General features: G+C 40.3%; 1 protein-coding gene across 9 annotated transcripts in view; it reads right to left on the reverse strand.

Moving 5' to 3' along the window:
- LOC149234719 (uncharacterized) overlaps window positions 1-21035 on the reverse strand; it is a 51468-nt gene that overhangs the window by 17481 nt on the left and 12952 nt on the right. The gene's annotated exons all lie outside the window — the stretch shown is intronic.

Below are 21035 nucleotides of genomic sequence, written 5' to 3' on the forward strand. Positions count from 1 at the left end.
TTAACTCTGACAGAATTGGAGTTAATTTTATCTATCCCAATTCAGACTTATGAAGGAAACTAAGAGTTTGTAAATTTCATGCTACAACTTTAAAGTAGTGGGGAAGTTTCCTTTCAACTTGCTACAAGTCTCAACCTTCCTATAAGTAATTGCATCAAAAATACAATCAAAACCTAAAAACAAATTCAATGAAAGAAAAAACTCTAACACCTTAAATTGTACATAAGTTATAACTAAAAATTTGTTTGGAATTTCTCAAAAATGTTTATCTATCCAGATTCGAGGTTGAACAACCAACTAAATTTGGCATATTAGATTTTTTAGCATGTTTTCCAACTTTGCCCCTATTTACCCTGTTACAACAAAATCTAGCATCCCCAAATGACGTGAAGTCCCAAACATCAAGGGGATAGTTTTGTGCAACTCAGGAAAGCTGCCCACCATCACCATTGTAACTCTTACTCTCTCTCTTTTGGTTGGCTCTTCTTCAGCAAGGGGGGCTTCCCCAAGAAAAGAGTTATCAAGGCTATGGTGCGGGGGCTGAACATGAAAAACGAAAAGTCTCAATAAAACAAAGTGGTTGTAGCAATGGTATGAGACGATGGAAATGGGAAAGGGGGAATGGAGAGAAAATGAAAGAAAAATGAGGGAAAGAATGAAATGGGATGATGTAAGACTAGTGACTATCAAATCTAAGCACTGATGGAGTCATGAAACATTGAATGAATGAAAGAACTAGTGTGTTACAATCAACTACTTTGAGGTAGGCCATACGGTTGAAAGTGCTTGTTTAACGCATTCAAACTTTTGGGTGAAGGGACTTATTTCATGTTCATCACTTGGGTGTGTAGGTAAAAGGAACTAGTTTGAAGCAATTTACCCCAAAAAAAGTGTTGCAAATAAGCTACAGAATCATGTTTTGGAGGGCTCCGGGTGCCACTCATCAATACAAATGTGAAGGTGTTGTTTTATAGCTGAAATGTACCTACAAATCTGCAACTTAGCTTGATAGAAATATGGAAAACAAATTCAGAAATAAAACAGCAAAAACATGAGTGAGAACCTCGTCACATTGATTCTTCCAAAATGAATATTGAGTTGATTGTTAAGCCTTCAACTAAGTATAATAACAAGAAGTTCTATAACCTATAAAGAACAATTACAAAGCGTAACAACATACATCGAAGTGGACCAATACCTCAATGCTTCATTAGTCCTCAAAGGTTTGATACACAAAGGAAGCTCAACATCATCTCCAAGCTCCCACAATTTCCTTCATCCATTCACTCTCTAGCACCAAATTCTCCAATTGCCAATTGCAAATGAAATGGAGAGGAACTCTCTTTAGATAGAGTGAGTCAAAGTCTCCCATGCAATAGAATATATTATCTTTTTAACTAATTCCACGACAAGTCAACAAATAGTAAAATATTGTAGTTAGATACATGGTTGACAATATCAAGGCACATTGACACTAGCTTCTTCAAGAGAGGTCGCCCTAATCCAGAAATAGGCAATAATATGCAACAATAACCACACAGAGAGGTCACAGCATCCAAAAATAGGTATTATATCAGGTTAAATGCCAACTGGGTCCACATTAAATTTGTCTTCCAAGAATGGATGCATGGAAAATATAATAAAACACTTTTCAATCTAGAAGAATGTGCTCAAGGGTCCACCTAGAAGGACTTACAAAGTGCATCCTCTTTGAAAATTCCTTGAATGCGACAAATGAAGTTTAATCTTCTAACTGAATGCAGTTTATTTGTCTTCTGAATAAATTATTCGGCAAATAACGAATAAATCACAGATGCATTCCTCACAATAAAATTACGCTGTGGAAATAAAAATACAGAAGTAAGAAATAGATGCACACACAATAAAAATGACACCATTATTTTTGGACAAACGTCCCTGGAAAAATCCCAATGGGAAAACCAGTGTAGCAAATAAGGGTTTTATTATTATGCAACAAAATAGAGAATTACAATTGGATGCCCAACTAGCAATCCTCCAACAATTTATCTCAACTAGAAAAATATTGGGAAAATACTTTTCCCTCATAGCAAATCGATCTGGCCACTCGCACTCGAACCATTGGCTAGAAATGTGTACTACAACCTCTGGGAATTTTGTTCTGCCCCAAAAAATCCTTCAGCCAAGTCGTCTTACCTCCCTCTACCTCTAGAAACAATTCGCTCTGCCTCCCAAGACTACATCTCGGCACTAGCAACTGAATCGATCCTTCTTTCGACAACTCGCACTGCAGAATATGGCCTCCTCTGTTGGATAATTTGGCCTCTTGTCCTGACTCCAGATCACTGAACAACCTCTTAAGAATTTCTCAATAAATTATCTTTGTTGCAAGCCCTTGTTATTATCTCTCCCTTGCCTCGAACTATACCCTGTGGAATATTACGAACTAGGTAATTCGAATTGCACTTTGTTGAATACTGCGAACTGGGTAATTCAAACTGCCTCACTCACTCAATGTGTCTTCTCCAATCCCTTCGACGTGCTCTTATAATCTCCCGTTGGAGCATCAACTACCAAGATCTAATTATGATTGATGGCTCAGATCATCTTTAGACTCCGTGAAGTCACTTTTTTAGAGGTCTCTAGAGAAAAATCAATTTTCTCAATGAATACCTATTAATTAATCAATTTTCCTAAGTTAGACTTGGGAACATTTTAATTATTGATCAATTAATTTACTTGACAGGTTTCTAAGTATTTTCCCTCGAAACCTTTTCTGGGTTTTGAGATCTCGTATTTCTTAACCTCTTTGACACCTTAGAAACTAGAACACCTGCCCGATGCTACCATATCCATCAAAAACTAACACTTCCTCTTAGTGAGAAAGGTGTTCCCCACTCTTCATTCTACTCATCTTCTCCCTAATGAACAACCTGTAGTTGGACTGATCCACGTTGTTGACATCTGACATCTGTTATACCTCCTTCCTTCACATCTTCAAACTAAACTGACTCCCTATCACTAGAAATCAGTGTGAAGGAATCAATCTAACAAACATTGTCCACCATGCTATTGTGTATACTCTGATCTCACACTGTTGATGCCTCTGCACTACCTTTGTACTTCTGCAACCACTACAACTGTGTATTGATTTGCTCAAAAACTAAAGATCAAAGCTTCCATAGGGTTGCTCCCTCTAAAGCTAGACTCCCTTTTAGTCTCAAACTCTCTCTAATCTACTATTTCACTACAACTGGCTTTGCACCTGTCCCTTGAGTCTCTAACTGCAACTAATTCTGCACTTTCTACTGAGCATTGCACCCAATTGGCTCTGCAACTGTCTCTCAAGTATATGATTGCAACTAGCTCTGCAACTACCTCCCAAGTATATGATTGCGCCTTTGCTAACACTTTGATCCTCCTATTACTTTACTACTATGGACCCCCATAGCAAAGGTATTGATCCATGTGAAGAATGTGCAACAGCTGGATTTGATCTACTGATCAAGCCCTCCGTGGCTAGATTTAGACCTCTTGTTGCTCTTCCCATGGATTCTGCCCGATCTGGTAATCTAGAGCATCATGTTCCTCCTCCATTTGGAGGTATTGCCGCTAACAATGTGAATTCCTCCAATCTAGAGGTCAACTCATCGATCTCTATCAAAGATGTTGTCTGTTGCTCTTTCTTGTCCTTCTTCCTCTTTGGACACTAGATGATGTAGTGATCAAACTCACCACATCCAAAGCACTCGACCTTCGACAAGTCCTTCTTGTCTCCATTTGAGTCTTGTCTTGACTGGGACCCTTCTTCACCTTTCCCTTACCTACAAGGGTTGCGTTCTCCACCATCTCCACTTTTGGTCCCTTGTCGGTGTTGCTGGTAGGACCACCAATGAGACTGAGCCTTAGTTCCCCTTGAGTGACGTCACTCCATAGGCGCTCTCGACCTAGAAGCGTGACTCACCCATAAATCACTTGTATGAATGTACGCCACTCCTTGGAGAACTCATTGAGTGCCATGCGCACCAACTCACTATCAAATAGTTTCTCTCCTACAGCTACAAGTTCATCTTGAACACCCTGAACCCCGGTGAGACAGGAAGTAACGTTCTCACCCTTCTGCATATTTGTTGTCCTCAACTTCTCCTTGAGAATCATTTTCTGATTCTCAGATAGGTCCTCATATAGTTTTACAACAACATCCCATATGTCCTTTGTTGTATTCTTGTTTGCAATACGCTGGACAATACGATCCCAAACTCCGTCAAGGACCATCCTCTTAGCTTTGGCCATCTCCTTCTTAAATGTTGTTAATTGTTTTGGAATTGTAGACTCAGCCATTACTAGTGTCACAAATTCCTTCTAATCATTCTTGTTGAGTGGGAATTCCATCCTAGCCTTCCAGACGCCAAAGTTGGAGGCTTTGTCTAGTTTGTCATGATCTATGAGACCAATTGTGGCCATCGCCATGAAGATCAAATAAATTGGAGAACTGTGCATTGAAAATCCCCTTCTCCTTCCAACAAATCAACCATATCTGCTCCCTGCTACTCACACTCTTACCTGCAACTAGATCCTGCAACCCACACTAGACTACGTAGTACTACCATGGGATTTTGATCTTAACTTCGAAAACTCTTTATGGCATTGTCATTGCTTGTTGTTGAACACTGAAGTTGCTCACTCTACCCCTGATCTAGTACTGGAACACAAATTGCAACCTTTGCAACACACACTAGCTGACAATGTATTTCGAACTGTTAATCAAACGACTTGCAAATGGTCTCTTCTACTAGATATCACGACCTCCTTTCCTCCTACTAGAAAACCGGAAACCCTCTGAGAATTTCTGGAAATTCCCTCTTGGTGTACTTTTCTCTTTCGTCCCTACGTCGATCTGCAACTGCAAATCTTTTGTGCTAGATCTACTCTACGAATAAATTGTTATGCTCACTGAAACCCTCTCTAGCAATCCTACTGCCTGCTACTACATATATGAGGCAAAATCGAACTTTTCCTTCACTTGAACAAGAAATCGATTTTCCTGCCTCTCTGCAGTTCACACCCCTAGCTTGGCTTGCACAGATCTGGCAACTGGTGCTTCATATCTCCCTCTGAAGCTGCAGAAAACTCGCTTCCTTCGTCTAGAGCCTCTAATTTGATCTTCTATGCTCTTATACCATGTGAAAAAATCTTGAATGCAATAATTGGAGTTTAAACTTCTAACTAAATGTAGTTTATTTGTCTTCTGAAAAAATAATTTGGCAAATAACAATTAAATCACTAATGCATTCTTCACAATAAAATTACAAGGCAAAAATAAAAATACGAAACTAAGAAATAGAAAGGATACCATTAGTTTTAGACAAACGTCCCTGGGAAAACCTCGAAGGGAAAACCAGTGCAAGGCTTTTATTAATATGCAGCAAAAATAGAGAATTACAATTGGATGCCCATCTGACAATCCTCCAACAATTTATCTCAATTGGAAAAATATTGGGAAAACGTTTTTCCCTCAAAGCAAATCGATTTGGCCTCTCCTTGGCCACTCACACTGTAGAAAATCCACGAAATTATGATCTGCTAATATGAGCAATCTAAAATAAAATTTCTTCTCACATAACAACAGAATTTCTCTATTAGATGCAGCGGAATAAGAAAAGAAATAAAAGCATAGTCACACAATTCAACAACACAGAATTGTCAAGGGAACCCAACTAGGAAAACCCTCTGCTTGTTATTGAGAGTCTATTGAAGAAGGTTGAACAATGGATCTTTTACAATACAATAAAGTTCCATTAGAGAACAACCATGTTCCTTTTGTTTACACTAAACTGAAACACCCTTGCTTACACCTTGATCCCTGCTTTCTAACCCAAGGAACTTGTCTTTCTTCAAACTCCTACAAGCCTCACCTAGGCTCGTTCTCTTTCTCTCACAAGCTCCATGCACAAACTCGTGCTTCCTATTACTTGGTCTCACCAATTCGTGCTCACCAAAACAATGATAGAATTGTGCCTTTGTTCCTCCTTTTAAAGGCAATCTGAATGGTTAAATTAGCAAATTATATTTTAGGAATTGATTTTGTGATTGATCAGTTAATTGAGTTAACTAACTCATGCAAATCGTCTCATCTCAATTCTAGAACTTGAGAGTCAATCACTTGTCCTTTTCCCAAATTAACTCGCACTAGAAGACAATAAACTCGGCCTTCCACTTTTGCACATTAGTTAATTGCTTCATAACTCGTCCTAACTTTTAGGAACTGATCCTAAATTATAGGAACTTGTCCTAATTTGTAGGGACTCATCCTAAATCTTTAAGAAATCGTCATAACTTAAAGGAATTAGCTCCTAACTGATAAGAATTGGTTCCTCACTTATAGGAATTGGCTCCTAACTTATAGGAACTGGAGCATGCTAAGGAAGAACTTGTTGAGGTCCCTTTGATAAAGGCACAAATCAAGGAACCCTTTCTCGCTATCATTTTCAACATGCACTCCTCCTTAGCACTCACACCATTGGACAGAAATGCACACTGCAGCCTTTATGAATTTCGTTTCGCCCTGAGAACTCCTCGAGTCAAGTCGTCATGCCTCCCTCTGCCTCTGGAAACAATTTGCACTGCCTCCCGAGACTAGATCCAGGCACTAGCAACTGAATCGATCCTTCTTCCAGCAACTCGCATTAGCGATCTAGGCAACTCGCACTGCAGAATACGGCCTCCTCTACGGGATAATTCAACCTCTTGCCCTGACTCTGGATCAATGGAAAACCTGCTGAGAATTTCTCTGGAAATTCTCACTGGTACAAAGCCTTGCTACTATCTCTCCCTTGGCTCAAACTGCACCTTGTTGAATATTGTGAACCAGGTAATTTAAACTGCCTTACGCACTCAATGTGTCTTCTAAAATCCCTTCAACCTACTCTTATAATCTCTCGTTGGAGCATCAACGGTGAAGACTCTAATCATGATCGATGGCTCAAATCATCTTAGACTCTGTAAAGTCACTTTTCCAGAACTCTCTAGAGCAAAATCGATTTCCCCAATTAATACCCATTAATTAATCAATTTCCCTAAGTTAGACTTACGAACATTTTTATTATTAATCAATTAATTTAATTGAGAGGTTTCTCAGTGTCTTCTCTCGAAACCTTTTCTGGGTTTTGGAGATCTCGTGTTCCTTAACCCCTCTGACACCTTAGAGACTAGAACCCATGTATGATGCTACCATATCCATCAAAAAATAACACCCTCCAAGGTGCATGAGAGATATAACAACAAACTATTCCTCCTAGGATATTGTTCCATAATCCAAATCGGAAAATAGAATGTGGTCCATGTTACCACAAAATCTAGCAAAGCCTCACTAAGCAGAGTTAGACCTTATGGCAGCAAAAGATAGATCACCACTATCACCTTGGCAGCCTTTCTCCAATTGTTTAGTGGTAAATTAAACCACGAGGGAGGCTTCCCTATATAGATCACCTATAGGATATTCAACAAGAAGGATCTAAGGAGATGTAAGGTCTAACCATTGGGATGAGGTACCAATGGAGCCTAAAAGGCTAAGATATTTTTTACCAACGTTCAAGTACTCTATCCTTGTACCACTTAAATAGATTAGTGAGCTATTATAAGTTAGGGTTCGATAGATATTCAATGATAAATGTTGGATTGATAGATATTCAATGATAAATGGCATATAACAGCTAAAAAAATATCCTTACAATGATGGATCAAAAAGGAAGAAGGCTATCAATTAGGCATGCAAGGCTTAGGGTATGCAAGTGAGTTTTTATAGCTGAAACATGCATAAAAAATCAATGGAAAAGATGACATCGGCCCTAATTAGGGTTTTATTATGCAATTAATGTCAAATTTTGCTTTTTCCCAATTATTATATGCAATCCTTATTAACAAGGCAATAACATATCAAGTAAAATTATTATTTAGCCCAATTTCAAGAAAACCTTAACCCAACACTAGATACCTAGAATTTTGAGAGAAGAAAGAGAAAATAATTATAGAGGGAAGGTTGATCAACACCTACTAGACTAATGCCTTGATCTAATTGGGAAATGGAGTCTTTTCAAGGCAAATCCCTTGGAGACGGCTTTGATGAAGAGGGTGAGAGGTCAAAAGCCTCTTTACAAACTCAAACAGCTCCCTTAGATAAAGAATTTTATGTTTAAGGGATGCACATATAAGAGTTCTCTTAAAGGATTCAAGAAAGCATTCTCACATACCATGAAGAATCAAGATTTCAAGATAACTATTGCAATTTTAACATGGCTCACATAGAAACCCCTATTCACACATTATAGAATGCAAAATTGAAAGATAAACAACAAACTTACAAAATTTCCATAAGAATCTCTTCAATCTATCCTAAGAAACCTCCTCACGCAAAAATCCTCCTCAAGAAGACAACTCAAACTATAAAATTACATTGCAACCAACTAGAAGAGAAGACAAGAGCTAGTGCACTACACATTTCTAGAAAAGAAATGTGAAGGATGATGATGACAAAAATGAAAAGTGATTCCCCTCTATTTATATGAGGATAACCAAATCACCTTTTCATAAGTTTACAAGCAACACCCTAAAACAATTTTACTCGAGCATTCACCTAGGTCAAAGCTCACAAGTTGACCTTGAAATAGCTTTAAAACATACCAAAATGCCAAAAAAACCCACAACTTGGGAGAAAAATGGTCTTCACCATGACATTATCCTCCAAAATAGGCAATAATGCATCAAGTGAGTAAGACAATCGTTCAAGAATGCTCCTCACTCTAGGAAAACCTCAAAGTGTATGTGTGCATCTCCAAAATGCACCTCCTCCACCATGACGTCATCTAAAACGAGGCATATGTCACCCTTTCCATGCATGTAGGAGTGACATGGCACCACTTAGGTCAAACATTAGCATTAAAAAGTGATTTGATAGCCCTCCCAAGTCATCTCAGCGATGACCATCCTCTTCGAGACTCCAGATCAAGGCATCATCCAAGCATCATCCATCAAACAGGGTCAAGGCCAAGTCTCATGCTGTCTTAGGTCCATCTGGGCACATCATCAAATAGTCCAATGCCCAAGCTTTCAAGCTCAGTGTTTCAACATCTTCAACTTCGTCAAGAGGTGTAGAAGCATGTGGACGTTGCTTAAGGCCCAATGCTCATCTTTGAAGGCGCAATGTTGAGGCTAAAAGGTCATGTCTACTCTCAGAACGAGGCAGAGAGCCCTCTAGAAGGTGTTGAAGAGGAGTCAAGCTATCCCTTAAGGGATCTTTGCTACATGTGTGAAACCAGATGAACAAAACCTCTCAAGGTCAACTAAGATCAACTTCATTAGGGACATGAAAACCATTAAAGCATCATAATGGACCATATCTAATGTTAGGGACACAAAAATACTTCACACAAAACCAATGTTGCAAACATCGGCATCGAGATAAAATCAGCAAGGGTCTAGAAAACCAAGGTATAATAAAAAACGGGAAAAATTGCCAAACATCAAAAAAATTAAGATACCACCAAAATATTGGTAAAAATCAACAAACATTAGCTATGCAAAATATCGCGATTTAGGGATTTTATCGCGATAAAATCAAGATGCTTGCAACACTGCACAAAACATACCCTCAAATGTCTAACTACATTAGGACCTGTAAGCAAGTTACCTCACTTATGTTAAGAATGATTAGGTAGACAACCCTATTATGTGTTTCCAGCCCCCATGGGGAATGACATGTCCTAGGTTGAACCATCAATCCATAGGTGTTTGTGATATGGTGGTCAGGCAGTGGGAGAGACTTCAAAGAAGATGTCATTGCCATGAGACCAGCGAATGGGGACCCAACATCCAAATTGTAATGGTGTAGGAAGGGAGCAATCGTAGTAGCATGAGTTACCCTTTCGGCCTACTTTTTCCACCCCTCTAGTGCACCTTTTACTTTAATGATTTGTCTTTATTTGATGCATAGCTTAGGAGCCCAGGCTTGCTTTATAATTTTACAATACCCCTTTAAGATGTAGCATTTTCTTGCTCATCTAGGTTGGAACATTCAAGAGTTCCTTTATTTAGATGACACATTGAATGCTTGAGGAGATGTGTGATGGCTAATGAGGGGTTTAAAGCTCATGCTAGGCTTTTTCCCATGCGCTAAATATGCCATAACCATCTTTTGCATTTTACATTTTTTCCATTGTGGCTTTATATGCTTTTATCATTCTTTCAATCACATCAATCTTTAGAGCCAAGTTTTTGGATCCTGACTCAAGGATGTGGATATAGGGTGCCAATGCCAATGACCAATAACTATCAACCCAAAGAATGGAGATGGATAATGGGAGAGATGGAAAGTGTTGAGTATAGATTACCTTGGACATGTTATATCAATCAATGCCTCCCCAGTAGTGCCCTTCCTCAACCCTAAGGCCTAAGAGGAGGTCCCACTGTACTAGAGTCAAAGACTAATCTCCCAAGTGAAGTGTGGGAACAAAACTACAATCGAATCATCAAGTTTGCCCCGTGACTCATATTAATATGCCCATAACATTATATGAAAGCACATGATTGCTAGAACAGATAAAGTACCTACCAATAGATGACCCACCTTCCTTCAAGAAGAATGCCAAATGAGTGAGAGCATTGACCGGGGCAGTAGGTGGAGACCTCTAGCATAATGATATATGTCGACCATCATAGAGTTGTTGATTGGTTGTTGGTTGTCAAATGAGGATAAAAATCCTTTTATGGGTTGCCCACTTTTGTTGGGTAACAGTCCACAACATGCATGCAACCAATCCATGTGTGAGTCCCAGGGCAACCAAAGCCATGGATGAATGTGTAAGCTACCAAGTAGATGGAACACTCCACAAGAAATGCAATACTCAAACTCCCAAAACAACAGGCAAACAATCTCCAACAAAACAAATCCAAGGAGAAAATGGTGAATTAGAGTTTTGACCATGCCAAACTTTATGAAATAATAAAATATATACCTACAAGAATAACAAGAGGTGCCTTCACAAGTCATCTTCCAAAAATATGCCAAAATATAGTAAGATGATAAGTAAATGTGTGCAATGTGCCACACGTGACCCTTCATGTATGCCATGTGCCTCCCAATAAAAACACCAATAAACACCTCAAATAAAATAATACAAATGCCAAGTCAAAGAGGTGAGTGTGCTCTCGAATGAAGGTCAAAATATGTCACATAGCTGAAATATCCATGCAATAAAAATGAAAGAACACCTAGGAAAGATGTGCCCTAGAAGAGTGGGCCATGTAACTACCTCAACCATCCACAAATACTCTTTAATGAAGTGTACCCAAGGAGAATGTGCCAAGACTGGTTAGACCTTAATAAAAAATATTACACCACAACCACATCATAGTGATGTATAAGCAACTCAAGGGAGTGCACTGTCGAGAAATGTGCCAACCTCTCCAAAAAGAAATAAAATAACGCGTACCTTGAAAATGGCGCCCAAGAAAGGGGTTGCACCACTAGAAAGCCTCAACCAACTCCAACTAACCCCCTCAAGTGTGATAAAAAAGCCAATGTAGGGTGCCTAAGATATTAACCTTAATCTAGATAAATAGATTAATTTAACAATTGACCAATTAAATCAACCTCAACATGTGTGCACAAAGCTTAATGCTCAAATATAATCATAGTCCCCTTCCATAAAGTCACCAACAAAATATATTACCATGAACATGCGTGCTAATGAGGGGAACATGCTAACAAAGTGTTGTACCCTATGTTGCCAGGAAACGTGGGTTCGGGGACGGGTACGGGGACGGGGACGAGAACGGGGACGTCATTTTTTGAAACAGGGTGCGTGGGTTCGTCAGGGGTATATTATAATTTATATATATAATATATAAATATTATATTTTATAAATTATAATATATGTGAAATTGTATATTTTTCAACTTTAAACAAGAAAACTAAAATACTTGTGATTTAAACTTTAGATATTTAAGCATGCACATCATTGAACATTCAACATTCACAATGAAATTTCAAAATTTCTAGTGTTATATCAAGTGTGAATTGGAGTTTACATATTAATAAGAATCATGATATATGTCCATTGTCATTCTACATTCAAAATTTGCCTTAAGGCATCTCCAAACAAAAACTAGGAAATTTTAAAATACTAAAATAAAAATAGCTAATAGTGAACAATGGCTTCCTCAAGCCATGTCATCAACATCACTCAGATCTTCAGTTAGCATGCTCTCCAGGTAGGAATCACTCTCATCTCGAGGCTCTCTCATCCATAGCAACTGGAGGTAGCTCAATAAGGCCATCTGGTTGTATCTCCTCACCCACACACATAACATCATCTGTGTATTGGTCCCATCTCTTGAAAGGACCCTCCTTGTAACGAATATCTTTTCGAGATATGAGACAAAGTGTGCTATGAATGTACACTAAGTTCTCTGCCTTCTTTGAGCCCAACCTATTTCTCTTTACTGAATGGATAAAGACATAAGTACTCCAATTCCTCTCGAAAGATGCAGAACTAGCTACTTGGAATATTAGGGGAAGCCCATTAAATTAATTAAAAATTTAAAAATTAAAATTAAAATGAACTCCAAAGAACCCGATTTTGGGGTTCCAAGTACCCATCATCAGGGTTCTTCGTACCTGTCAAGACAAAAGAACCCAATTTTTTTTAATGGAGAACCCGGTTCTTTATAGAAGAACCCGGTTCTTATGGGTTCTTCTCAGAAGCACCCATCCAAGAATCCGGTACTTGGGTTCGAGAACCCGGGACGGGTTCGAGAACCCCACCCCCGGGTTCGGGAACCCGTGCAACATAGGTTGTACCATGTGCATAAAATAATTTTTCCCTAGCAAAAGCTCACCATGATAACAACAAAACATAAATCATCCTACCAAGAAGTGAGACTGCCTCAAGCCAAAGTCCTCCAAGGAACCAGCATAGAATCTCCATCAATGTGATGAAAATCACAAAGTGGAAACACATACAATATGAATAGCAAAAAAAATGCTAACCTAGCATTGGACTTAACAAGGATTTTGTTTCTCAAGCAAACTTGTCACAAATTGCTTTCTAGGTGAAGCAAGAGGAATGCCCATTACTCAACTCGTAGTTTCTGAGGTAGAAAACTCCTCTAGCATGAATAAGAGAGATTATTTGATATCAACACAAGCTATAATTAAACAAAACTCTTGAAAATGGCAAAGATCAAAGTGGACAATAAGCCCCAAAATATTTCTTCAAATTGACACAAGTAGTATCCATAGGCTCAAAGCATGTAGAATATTTAAATTTTAAAAAGTAGGCAATGGAATCACTTGATAAGTTAATGTCATATGTGGTGCATGAAGTAAATTGAAATCTCAATTGTTAATGGCTAATTTCTAGCACTAATGCATTATTCTTGACCTAAATAGTAAATACTAACAACTGAAACCCCAACTCTAATTTGACTAGTAAAATTGACATAAAAAATTAGCATTAAAAGTGTTGGGTATCTAGATCAAGAACCAATATTTCGGTGTTAGAAACTTAGAAATTAACCATTGACCAAGAAATTTTACAATGACAACCCATAACACGGTCTCTAAAACAAGATACCAATAACAATCTACATACATACATAACTTTATTAGTCATCGTAGTTCCAACAATAGTTTTTGTCTCTATAAGTTCATATTGAACAATTTTTAAGAGTTATTCTTCAAAAATTTAAGGCCTAGAATTAATATATTGATAACAAATCATTATTTCTCTTAATATATCAAGTGAAACCCTAGAAAATGGAAAAGTTGCAATAGAAAGGCATAGTTGCAAGTTGCCACTAGAGCCCTGGGAAAGATGTAGTCTAAACTTAAATAACCCTTAGAGCATTACAATTGTGTGTGTTGAACCGCTGGGTCTGCTCTTGCTAAAATCATAGGATCTTAGCATACCCGACTTGCAGGTGGTTGGTTATGCTCTTGGTGTTATAGTGGCAGCAATGAGGTTTGATCCTGGGTCTCCCGTGGATTAAACTTGATAGTTACCGATTCACCATGTGGTTAAAAAAAAAAAAAAAATGTTAGCGAGAAAGGGTTCTTTGATTTGTGCCTTAATTAAGGGAACCACAATGAGTTTCTCCTTGACCATGAACGAGTTCCCATGAGTTAGGAGTTAATTCCTAAAAAATAGGACAAGTTCCTAAAATTTAGGGCAAATTCCTAAAAGTTAGGAGTGCAAGAAGCAATTCACTATGCTAATTAGTGGAAGGTTGTGTATTGTCTTCTAGTTTGAGTAATTTTGGGTAAAGGACGAGTTGATTGAGTCAAGCTCCTAAATTATAGGAAGGACAAGTTAATACAACCAATGAGCTTTTGTTAACTAGTCAATCAACAGTTCGACTTTCCTCAAATAAAACTTGCCAGTAATAGCCTAATCAAAGTGTTTATAAGGAGGAAGGAAGGCACAATTTGATCATTGTCTTGTGAGCACTAGATGGTGAGACAAGGTAATAGAGGGCACAAGTTGGTGCTTGTATGTTGAGGCTTGTGTGAGTTTGATAGAGAGCAGATAGGGATCAACAATCTTGCAAGGGTTTCAAGACTGGTTCAAGGTAGGAAAGCAAGTTTGTTTTGAGATTGAAATAAGTTTTATTTATAAGAGATCTAATGCTCAGTTTCTATCAATAATCAAGCAGAGGGTTTTCCTAGTTGGGTTCCCCAGAAAAAATATTGTGTTAGTATTGTTGTTATTGATGTTCCTATTCCACTGCAAAATTTTGTAGAGAAATTTGTGTTTATATGAGAAGAAAATATATTTCATATTGCTCATATTATCAGATCAAAATTTCATGGATTTTCTACATGGTATCAAAGCGTGGATCAGAATAAAGATAGTACATACAAGAGCAAATTCGTCATAGTGAAGAGGCATATGGTCTGAGGTAGCCGCAAGCACTTGAGGAGCTAGTTCAGGTGGAGCGAAGGAGCAAGAAGTGTCTCTTTTGAAGTTTGAACAGGGCCGAGTTAAGGGTTGTAGGCAGTGTGGAGGGTAGATTTGTGTGTTGTTTTGTGGAGGATTTCTCAATTAAACAAGTCAAAAAAAAATCGTGTTCTAGAAGGAGGGCCGAGTCGTCTCGCCTCTGGTTTGGAGGAGCTAATAGGCCTGAACAAGTGAAAGAATAGTCCTATAGTCCATCGCATATAGAAGGCTTGTAGGAGGATAACCACAGGTTCCTGAGGGAGTTTTGGACCAGGTTTAGGGGAGCTGATGTGGACAGTCACTAGCCCTAACCAGAGAATCGAAGCTTCAGACTTAGATGCACATGACGAGTTGATTTGGGGACAAAAGTAATCGTCCAAACCAAAGGTATGTTTGTATTCTTCGAAGGTTAATGTTTTTGCTAAGTGGTTGAGTGCATATTTGGGGCATTTTTGGTGGCATCTTAAGTAGAGGTGGAGGGTTGTTAGTAGGTGCCTAATTGTGGCCAGAGAACAAATCTTGTGAAGGACAACAAGAGTGCTAGCAATGGCAGAAATATTGAAGCCCAAGAGTTTGCAAACTTTGAAGGAATAAAGGACCAGTGAAGTGGGCACCCTCCAAGCCCTAAGTACGGTCTTTTGTGAAGGATTATAGGTTGTTAGTGGGTAGCTTTTAAAGAGCTCTAAGGGGAAGCAAGATGGCTTACCAAGGGTTGAGAGTGGATCATTGTTTAGAGAGAACATCGAACTTTGTGCCATGGAAAGGGAGGATCACGGTAGTGCTGAGATAATGGGAAGGGACACAGGAGAGTACATCAACTAGGCGATAGTGCCACCTCAAGACCCCCAACAATTGGCCCAACATAATAAGAATGATATCAAGGCAAGGAGGATCATTCTAAAAGGGCTCAAAGATCATATAGTTCCTCATATCCATGAGAAGAAGACACCGTTGGAGATGTACAATACAATCCTTGTTAAGTTATGGTATGTTCTATGCTTAGTGCAACTTCAATTTCTTCTTATTAGCCCAATGTCAATTCCACTATTTAGCAATCACATTAACATAAAGTAAAATGCTGATAGAAAATAAATAAATCGATAGAAGACAAGCCAAGACAAGAGACACCAGATGTGGCAGCTAGCCAAGGACAAACCCCAATGTGGGGAAACCCTTTGATCAATTCTTCTATAATCTTCAATAATTCAGCAGAGAAAGAGAAAGAGATAGTATTGTTAGCTCTACTATAAACTTCAGTATTTGGTGGACCAAATACCAGCTCGGCTGTGTGTTTATGCTGAAAGGGAGCTCGCAGCAATCATCTGCCTTCTCCTCCTTCAATTTCCTCATACTCTCCTAGCCCCGTTATCTCTGTTTCTTCCATAAAACCTCTCCCGTTTAAAACCCCTCGAAATTCATTAAAGACCATATTTCCTTAGCCCCCAGGCGCCGTGTTCAAACGGTCATATGACCGTGATTGTATGACCATGCGCCTTTCTTAAGTCCTTTTTCCCTCATCGCAAATCGGAAAATCGCATAAATCGTTATAAAGCCGCCCCCCTGTCTACCGCCGACGCGATATTGCGATCGCTCCTTCGTCGTTGATCACCCTGATCCAACGGTCCCCGCCGCACGTTAAACCCCGTTCACTTCTCCACCGTCGATTGCATCCATCGCGAGATCCGATGGCAGTAGCAGCCCCCGCTCCTTTGAGTTGCCCACTCATTAACACGCGGGGAAAGCGGTTTCCCGCCCATCACATTCAACACGCGTCACTCGCTGACTCGCATCGCTTCCCCTGTGTACGAATTCAGCCATCCACCGTAAGCGGTGCGGGGAATACCGCTTACCGCCCTCTCGTACGTGCCCCGCTCATTAACATTCACAAATCTCTGTTGCCCGATGGTCGTCGGATCTGCCCGACCGCGATCCGACGGCCCACGTTTCTCCATCCACGGTTTCTCCCGATATCCCCTGTAAGTCGATCTCCGTCATCCATCTGCAAGATCCGACAGCTCACAATCACTTTTCGCCTCCATGTCCTCCCGACGCCTCCCACCGATAGATCTCTGCCGCCCATTCACTCGATCCAACGACTGTTGTTTACTCCCGGTCCCGCTCATTTGTTCACCATGTAGTCTTCGCATCCATAACCATTCTGTACACCCGAAGGATGAAGTGATCAGCTACCCTGTACCTGGCACAATTAGATCCTCAACAACTGCATTTAAGGAAGAGGATGGCTGAGAAGAAAAATGACAGCCTCGAGCAGATCTCAGCATTTATCAGTTATGGAGCTCCTTTCAGTCAACACTCCACCTGCTCGAGGAGTACATCAGAGTATCAAAAAAGATCAAGTTCATTCTTTGGGGCATGCAGATCGTAGCAAAGACTCCATCAGAGATTTAAGGTGGTTGGTGGTCCATTATGACCCCTCCACGCATAGCATAACAAAATATCTTTGTAATAAAACTCTATATATACCCAGCAAACAGAGGTAATCAAGGTTGATGGTTGTAGTTCTGATGTAAGGTTCAACTTCTGGAGACTATAACTACTGTGATACCTGCAGCGTCTAGTCTTCATTTTCAGCTAATACAAGCTTCTTTTGCTGCTAATTGCACACTTTCCACTTCTACTCTATTCTAGGCTGTGCCTGTTATGCATGTGCTCTTGATGTTTAGCATTAGAGGGGCTGTCATCCCACCTTTGTGTTAGAATCTAGTCTGTATCATTGAATGTGTTATGCAAGTTTCTGTTTTCTTAGTGCCAGAGAACTGTCATCCTGTCTGTGCATTAGGGAATAGATTTGCAAACCTCTTACTGGTTGCAGCCGGCCATCACATGGTCTTGTGCATCTGCTAGTGCGCTCAGTATTCTCCATGTTCACTTAATCCTCAGATTGTGAGTAATTGGTGGTCTAAAGCCTTGTAGTTTGGGGGTGTTCACCCATGTCTGGGGTTAAGCATAGTAGAAGTGGTTATCTGGCTTGAATATGTATCATTCCTTCCATTCATCCACCTCTTTCCAACATTTTTTGTTGAGTTTGTAATGTTCCCGAGCATCTCTGAGATACAACCTAGGAGAGTTTCTTGGGGTGATAACATTAATTAGCGCTGTTGCCAGGGAGAGGAGATTGAAGCTCAGCTTCCCTGGGAGAACGACACAGTTCCAAGCTTTAATGATAGACAAGGTTTGGACACATATTCTGGTTGTAATCATCTATCTGGCGACTCCACTGGAGGAAGACCAACCTTTGGCGACTCCACATTGCAGTCCTGGCTCAGTTTGTGAGGCATGCTCGAAGAAATCTTCAGAAACCACCAGTTGAACCAGTGCCTGACCCTGAAAAGATCGTTAAGCAGAAGAAAATATCGCAGAAAGGAGCATCAGGATCAGGTAAGCCTTAAAAGTCCCATGTATCTCTGCTAGTGAAGAAGTCACCTTCAGAGATTCATATAGCTCCTTAGTCATTCATCTCCCTTTCAGATTTCAATCCAAAGAAAGCATCCCATGCTATCTATCATATTCCTCTGTCTCTGTCATCCTTTTCATTGATCCATACCACTCAGTCTACCAGTATCATTACACCCACCTCAGTCATGGCAGGTTAGCAACCCTTGGTCTTGCCTGTCCCTTTGAATGTCATGCCTGCAGGAGATTATCAAGAATATATGCCTAAGTTTGCTGGTACAAAAGGAGTAACAACTGAAGAGCACCTTGAGGCCTTTTATAACTATGCTGATAACCTGGATATCAATGAAGAGGATGTGTGGATGAGGGTTTTTGTCCAAAGCCTAGATGGGGAAGCTAGAAAATGGTTCAGAGAATTACCCCCTAGGTCTATTGCAGACATTGAGGCCTTAGATGATGTGTTTTTAAAGCACTGGGGACATAATAAAGATCTGCTCTATTATCATACTGAATTTGGGAACTTGCAGAGAGAAGATGGTGAGCTGTTGTCTGATTTCAACAAGAGATTCAACCATATGTACAGCAGAATGCCAGCTGAAGTAAAGCCTACCCCTACTTCTGCTATGATTACTTATGCCAATGCCTTCGATTCTCGGTTCTGCCTGCTGTTAAGAGAAAAAAGATGTGCTTCTCTGGCTAATATGCAAAATGCAGCCTTTGAAGTAGAATTGAACATTTTAGCTACAGAGAGCCTCAAAGGAGAAACTGAAAGGAGAAGACAGGGAGGTGAGTCCTCATCATCCTCAGATCCTGAGATAGATAAAATGGCTAGGATGATAGAGTTGTTAGCCTCTGAAGTTTCCAAATTAAAAGCTTAGCAGTATTCTGAGGAAGCAGAAGCTCCTTGTTCCTTTACTCTTCCAAAGCCAAATCCATATAGAGGAGCACAGGAGCAGTTGCAGATTTTGCAAAGTAACAAAGATGCAAACAAAGATCAAAGGGTGAAGACCCTTTTTCAGAATATAGTCATGGAAGAAGAGCATCCTGATGAAGAGGAGGAGGTCCACGGTTTGGAAGATAAGGGCAGTGCCCCTTTCCTAACCAGAGTTGCCTATGAGAGGTCATTATCTATAGGCACTGCTCACCAGTTTGTTGTACCTGCAGAACAACAAGCTGATCAGCAGAAGCAGCTAGCAGCAGGTCCCACCATCCTTGAAGACCCTGAGCTTGAAGCCAGCCCATCTTCCAATGACTATGCAAATTTGCAAGTTGAACAACCTACTTTTGTCCCATGTCCAATGATCAATAAGGGAGAGGAAAGCTCCCCATCATCTTATGTTCCTCTGTCTTTTCAAAAGAGAATCCCTCACAGTTGCCCACTAGGCACTAAGGCAGGCCATAACCCAATGCCCAAGGCTGATGCTGATAACCTCAGTCTTGATTTTCTGATGCATGCCCAGGTGACCTCCACACAGCTTGAAAGGGCAGCTTGTCAAATCACAGAGGAAGAGGGTGTACAGTTATGGGACTCCTCCTTGGATGAGGACTGTTCTAAGCAAGATGCAGGAGCAGATGATGTCTTTGTGTCCTCCACACATGAACACATTGGTACACCATTCATACTAATTATGCAGGCCACAGATGACACAGATAAGTACACAACTACTATTGTTTCTCATCAGGTGTACAAAGGCTCCCATGAAGAACATCCAAGCAGAAGAGCACACAGAGAGGGGATGAAATATAGATCATCTCTACCAGATAAGGCCAAATGCCCTAAACTCTTTGAGGTAGAGGATCAAATAAACCCAGTTTTGTTGATCTATGATGAACCGGTCGAGAGGAGGAGAAACAGTTTTGATGGCCCAGCAGATGGCCAGTTTTTGAGGATTTATGTTTAAGGTTTCCAAGCCTTAATGATTGCAAGCCTTTTCTTTTACAAGTTTTGTGTAGACTTAATTAGACTCCATGCCCAATGGATACTAGGCAATGTTTTTAAGCTGTTTTCTATGAAGGCATTGATCTGCAGTTCTTGAGACCTCAAAGGGAGGATCTCATCCCCAGAAGGAGCCAGTGTTAGTCTGCTACAAACTTCAGTATGTGGAGGACCAAATACCCGCTCGGCCGTGTGTTTATGCTGAAAGGGAGCTCGCAGCAGTCATCTACCTTCTCCTCCTTCAATTTCCTCATACTCTCCTAGCCCCGTTATCTCTGTTTCTTCCATAAAACCTCTACATTTCCCATTTAAAACCCCCTGAAATTCATTAAAGACCATATTTCCTTAGCCCCCGGGCGCCGAGTTCAAATGGTCATATGACCGTGATCGTATGACCGTGCGCCTTTCTTAAGTCCCTTTTCCCTCATCGCAAATCGGCAAATCGCATAAATCGTTATAAAGCCACCCCCCTGTCTACCGCCGACGCAATATTGCGATCGCTCGTCCGCTGTTGATCACCTTGATCCAACGGTCCCCACCGCACATTAAACCCCGTTCACTTCTCCACCGTCGATCGCATCCATCGCGAGATCCGATGGTAGTCGCAGGCCCCGCTCCTTTGAGTTGCCCACTCGTTAACGGGCGGGGAAAGCGGTTTCCTGCCCGTCACATCCAACACGCGTCACTCGCTGACTCGCATCGCTTCCCCTGT

The sequence above is a fragment of the Pinus tabuliformis genome, chromosome 8 (assembly GCF_031772625.1).
Source record: "Pinus tabuliformis cultivar Carrire ecotype Pingquan chromosome 8, CPIR1, whole genome shotgun sequence".
NCBI lineage: Eukaryota > Viridiplantae > Streptophyta > Pinopsida > Pinales > Pinaceae > Pinus > Pinus tabuliformis.